The sequence below is a fragment of the Mustela erminea genome, chromosome 8 (assembly GCF_009829155.1).
Source record: "Mustela erminea isolate mMusErm1 chromosome 8, mMusErm1.Pri, whole genome shotgun sequence".
In the NCBI taxonomy this organism is placed as follows: Eukaryota; Metazoa; Chordata; class Mammalia; order Carnivora; family Mustelidae; genus Mustela; species Mustela erminea.
This window is the reverse complement of record NC_045621.1, coordinates 28,994,129-29,000,493: the sequence shown is the minus strand read 5'-3', so window position 1 is coordinate 29,000,493 and position 6,365 is coordinate 28,994,129.

The following is a 6,365-nucleotide window of genomic DNA, read 5'->3' as shown; positions in this document are numbered from 1 at the left end:
CCAAGGGTGGGAGTTGAACCTGGCTTGACTTCTGGAACCAGAACAGAGGGGACGGGAGGGCGCAGGTAGAGGAGGCCCCAGCTCTGGACACAGGATGGAGGCCTGATCTCAAATAATCCTTTCTTCAAGGCCATGTCTGAAGTCAGAGACAGGTAGGTGCGTCCACAGTTGGAACGTCCTTCTCCCATCCCTGGTCCTCTCTTCTGGGAAGTGGCCTCAGTGCTCTGCCATTACCAGAAGAGTCCAGGACTCCATCTCAATGCCATGAGGTCTCCACACTCAGCGTGAGGCCCAGGCACTGTTCCCCTCCCTGCCCCTCTCAGTCTCATAAACTTTTATAAGCAGTCTCTGATTATTCGGTGTTTTTTTCTCTGGTTAATGATTTCCCGTCATTTCTGTCTGTTCTCCTTTCTCTTTTTTTTCCCCTCCTTCCTTCCTCTTTCTCTTCCTCTTCCTCCTCCTCCAGGTCCTCCTCCTCCTCCTGCTCCTCCTCTTGGGTTTGTTCATCCTCTTTTTTGCTTTACAGTTCGCCTAACTAATGGCTTTCCCCCAGAGCACCCGCAGTCTTCCATGTTAGTGTAAGTGTGGGACACTGGCACAGGACACCCTGGGGTTACCAGCCTTTCCGCGGCAGGCTGCTTTGGAACCGAGCGCCCCCTAGTGTCGATGGGGTCCTAGGATTTCCACATCTCAGAGACCAGGCGGTGGCCCTTGATCACGAAGTCTAGTATTTTCTCAGTCTGCAGTAAACATGTGGTAGGAGTATTTTTATTTCCTTCCTTGTCCTTTGGTTGAACTCGGTGATTTTTGGAGGATGTCCAGAGAGATCTGGGCTCAGGCAGCCGCTGCCATCCCATGGGAACTGCCAGTGCTCTTTGTAATGGTAAAATGTGGACGGTGTTGATAGAAGACACTTAGTAACCCACAGTGTCCCTCACTTTGATCAATTCCGTAGACTTGGCCCAACTCCCACCTGCCAACAGTAGCACTTCTTTGCCCTGGGGGCGTGTTTGCTGCTAGACTAGTTTCCCTGTGAAGGCATTTGGAAATGCTAGGGAACTAATGCTCCCCACCGCAGAGACCAGCCAGGGACTGCCAAGGCTCCAAGAAGACTTAAGCTCCCTCACATCCTGGGAGATCATTCTGACATGGGAAGTTGACCCTGGCTTCCTGACCCCAGCAGAATTAAGCCTGATAACACACCCCTTTACTGGCCCCCCTCCCTGTGTCTCACATCCCCACAGCCCCACAGGTGTTTCCCTCCACCTCCCAAACGAACTCCTTGCACTTGGATTTCTCAAGTCAGCTGCTGGTGTTCCTTTGAGAGCTGGAATAAGACAGGGACACCTGGTTTTCTATTTCCAGTCAACATTGTACTGTTGGTCTCTAGCTTGATGAAAAAGTGATACAGTGGATAAAAGGAACACAAAGGAGAGGAGCAAACGTCCTTTTGATATGACTTATTACATAGAAAACCCAAAGGCTGTATTACTTGAATTAATAAGAGTTTACCAAAGATAGCTGGCTGAAAAATCAATATACCAAAATTAATTCTATTTATTTAGACCAGCAATGGATAGTTAGAAAACGAAAAATTTAAAAGGACAACGTCTGCAAAGCAAAAGTACCTACGAATAAGTACTAAAAGATTTCCATAGAAGAGGTCCAATAATTTGGAAGATAGGTGTTATTTGTGGATATGAAAATCAATATTGTGAAAATACTGGTTATCCTTCAAATTCATACATAGACTCAGTGCAATCCTAATAATGTAATGGGTTTGCTTCTCTCTACTTATAAATAATGGAAGTTGACATGTGGACTCTATAATATATATAGAAATAGCTACAACACTTTGAAGACAATCACCTTATCAATTATCAAAGCTTATTACAAAACTGATTAAGACTCTATCAATTGGTTCAAGGGTTGATTGACCAGTAGAACCAACAGAGACAAGTGAGTATCTGACACTTGATTTATGATGTAAGTGACAATTCAGATGATCTTTTCAATAAACTGTGCTATGAAAATTGGATATCCACATGGAAAAATTAAGTTGGAACCCTCCCTCCCACAATATGCAAAGTTGATTGCAAATGGATTTTAGATCTAAATATAGATGGCAAGTAAATAAAGCTTTTAGAAAATATTAAAGGAGAGTACCAGGAAACCTGGGTCGCTCGGTGGGTTAAAGCCTCTGCCTTCAGTTCAGGTCATGATTCCAGGGTCCTAGGATTGAGCCCCGCATCAGGCTCTCTGCTCAGCAGGGAATCTGCTTCCCCCCGCCCTCTCTGCCTGCCTCTCTGCCTACTTGTGGTCTCTGTCTGTCAAATAAATAATCTTTAAAAGAAAAAAAAAAGGGAGAGTCTCTCTATGATCTCGGTTGGGGAAGATTTAAATAGGATACAAAGAACACCAGCATAGAGGAAAATATTGACATATTTGACCTCATCGAAATTAAGACATCATTAAGAGGATTAAGGACGCTTATTTGCAACACATGCAATTGACATAGAGCTCCTATTCAGAGTACATAAGACCTACAGACAGAAAAGTCAGATATCTAAAAGAATGGGCAAAATAAGTGGGCACTCCATAATAAAAAGCCATTAAATATATGAAAACATGCTCTTCTTCCACAGTCATCAGAGAAATGTTGGGTTGAATCATGAAATTGTTTATGTTTGACCATTTTGACCTACAAAATGGCAATTTCATGTGGTTTAATCTAATATAAATTAAAACCACGGGTCACCATTACACACCCTATCGTGATATACGCGGTTTTAAAATTTTAAAATCTGATAATACCGAGTGTTGGTAAGGATGTGGAGCAACAAGAAGTCTCAGACAATGTCAGTGCAAATGTAAAGTGACAACAGTTTGGGACGTCAGTTCAGCGTTAGCCTTGTTGGCACAGCTACTCCACTCCCCCAGACCACCTCCGTAGAACTGAGATAAGGAAACTGAAGGACTCCGTAAAAATCTACGTTTTGCTCCCTTTCCTGCTTCTCTTCCTGCTAAGACCATACACACCCACTTACACATGCTGTGTAATGCAAACAGCATATGCCCTCCTTGGAGGGGACAAAGAGTTAATGCTTTTTTTTTTTTTTTAAGATTTTTAAAATTTATTTTTAAGATTTTATTTATTTGCCAGAGAGAGAGAACACAAGTAGGCAGAGAGAGAGGAGGAAGCAGGCTCCCTGCCGAGCAGAGAGCCCTATGCGGGGCTCAATCCCAGGACTCTGGGATCATGACCAGAGCTGAAGGCAGAGGCTTCAATCCATTGAGCCACCCAGGCGCCCCTAAATTTATTTTTGAGAGAGAGAGATCACAAATAGGCAGAGAGGCAGGCAAAGAGAGAGGGGAAAGCAGGCCCCCGCTGAGCAGATAGCCCAATGTGGGGCTCGATCCCAGGACCCTGAGATCATGACCTGGCCGAAGGCAGAAGCTTAACCCACTTAGCCACCCAGGCACCCCAAGTTAATGCTTTCTTCAGACTAGCTAACATCTAAGCAAGGACCAGATGAGAATGACCGGAGGAAGCCCTCCTATGCATATTCCAGACAACCCACACTAGCCATCTCAATGCCAAGTCCCACCTGGGCCCTTGTCTTTGTTCCAGACGGTTCCTGGATGCTTAAGAGGACATGTACACTGGACCACAGTCCTCAATAAATACCCTTGGGTTTCAAGCAAAGAGGAGACTCTTTTTTCCTTTCTGAGTCTCCTAGACACTCTGAACCTTCACACTCTCTCTGCCCTCGGTAAACTCTGCTTTCATCTCCTGCTGGCTTACATTTGATTTTTACCCTGCACGCAGCCAGGAATCCCCTTGGCTGGTCCTGTGGGACCTCTTCTGGGTCTCTGGCCCCAGCCTGCTGGCATCAGAAGCATTTGCATGTGCACCACAAATATTCACAGCAACTGTTCCTAAGATTCCCAAACTGGTAACAACCCCAGGGTCCATACACAATACAGTAGATACTGGGAGAGATGCCAGTTTTGTGGGGGCTGAAACATACAATTTGGGGGACGCTCTTTAAGTAGAAGAATACAAAATTACAGATAAGAATTTAGTATGAAAGCAAATATCTCATAAGAATGAGGACAAACAGGGGCCCCTGGGTGGCTCAGTCTGTTGGGCATCTGCCTTTGGCTCAGGCCAGGATCTCAGAGTCCTGGGATCAAGCTCCACATCCAGCACCCTGCTCAGTGGAGAGTCTGCTTCTGCCTCTCCCTCTGTCTGCCACTCCCCCTGCTTGTACTCTCTCTCTGTCTCTCTCTGTGTCAAATAAATAAATAAATAAATAAAAAAAATCTTTAATTAAAAAAAAAAACAATGAGGACAAACAAACAAAAAGAATGAGGACAAACATAAAAGCCACATGACCATCTCAATAGATGCAGAAAAAGCATCGACCAAATCCAACATCCTTTCATTAAAAAAAAAGTCACACCCAGAAATAGGAGGGAACTTCCTAACCTGATAAAGGGTATCCATGAGAAACCCACAGATAAACATCATACTCAGTGATGAAGGACTAAAAGCTGTCCCCTTAAGGATCAGGCACAAGGCAAGGAAGTCTGCTCTCACCAATTTTAGTCAACATTAGACTGGAGCTTCTATCCAGGGCAGTCAGGCAAGAAAAAGCATAGCTAGAATGAGAAAATATAACAAGTTACTTTTGCAAATCATATAAAAATATTTGATCATGTGAACACATGGCTAGGGCTCCTCCCAGAGCCTTGGAAGGGATCTGGGAAGAGGAGGACCCCAAAGGCTGGAGATTCTTCAGCTTCTGGATACTAGTGTAAAGTTATCACACAATGGAAGACTATAAAGCAATGAAAATGAATACAATAGTGTCTCATTTGATGATATACTTTAAATCTTTAAAGTATAATGTTCAGAGAGGGCACCTGGATGGCTCAGTTGTTAAACATCTGAGTGCAGCTCAGGTCATGATCTCGGGGTCCTGGAATCAAGACCCACCTCAGGGTCCCCATTCAGTGGGGAGTTGGCTTCTCCCTCTTCCTCTGCCCCTCCCCCACTCAAGCATGGGCATGCTCTCTCAAATACATAAAATAAATAAAATACAATGTTGGGAGGCCTGGCTGTCTCAGCCAGTAGAGCATGTGACTCTTGATCTCAGGGAGTTTGAGCCCCACAGTGGGTGTAGAGATTACTTTAAAAAAATCAGATATAGGGTGCCTGGGTAGATCAGTCAGTGAAGCATCTGCCTTCTGCTCAGGTCATGATCTCATGGTCTTGAGATCAAGTCCCATGTTGGGGTCCCTGCCTGGTAGAGAGTCTGCTTGTCCCTCACCCTCTGCCCCTCCCCGCCTCATGCTCACACACACTCTCAAATAAAATCTTTAAAAAAATACAATACGTTGAACAAGAGCAGTCAGCACAAAATAATACATATTGTAATTTAGTGAGTTAAATAGTGTCTCCCCAAAATCGTTGTCTCCCTGGACCCCAAGAACGTGTCCTAATTTGGAGATTGGCTCCTGCAGATATAATTGGTTAATGTTCTGGAGAGGAAATCCTCCTGGATTAGGGTGGTCTCTAAACCCAATGATCAGTGTCTTTATAAGAAAAAGGAGAGAGAGATGTGGACACAGCGGAGATGCCATCACAAGCCAATGAATGCCAGGAGTCCCTAGAAGCTGACCAAGGCAAACAAGGATACTGCACAGAGCCTTTGGAGGGAGCATTGCTCTGCCAACACCTTGATTTTGGACTTCTGGCCTCCAGAACCATGAAAGAATACATTTTTGCTGTAACGACCAAAATGAAGTCTCTCCTGTCATGCAGGGGCTTGTGTCAAGCAATGACACGAGCAGATAAGGTACTGCTGCTTGGCAATATTGCGGGGACCAGTGTCAGAAGACACTCCAGAAATGAGCAGAACCAGAGCAGGTCTGTGGGTCCCCGAAACAGATTAAATCTCTTTAAAAAGGGGAGGATTTGGGCAGCAAACTGTCACAATCTTCAGACATGACCCCTCTTTGACCACTTAAAAAAGGCAACTTCCCTGATCGATCTCTGAACAGAACCTAGAACCTTCCGTGCTTGAATGTCAGAGGTAGTCAGCGCTGAGAGCTGACCCTGACCCGACCCAGGCCTTATCTCAACCGCGAGCCCACACCCTGACTTTGCGTTTGGTTCACTCCCTTCCTCCACCCTTCTGTTACCTTGCTCGTGGCGTGGTTTGTCTTCTGCCTTGCTGTGTATGTTAAGAAGCTGAGTCTAATCACATGGTGAGATGTCACTGAGCTCGGAGTCCTGAACCTGCTTTATAACTACGAATTAACTTTGCTTTATGACTGAATGAAGCTGACATTGTGGG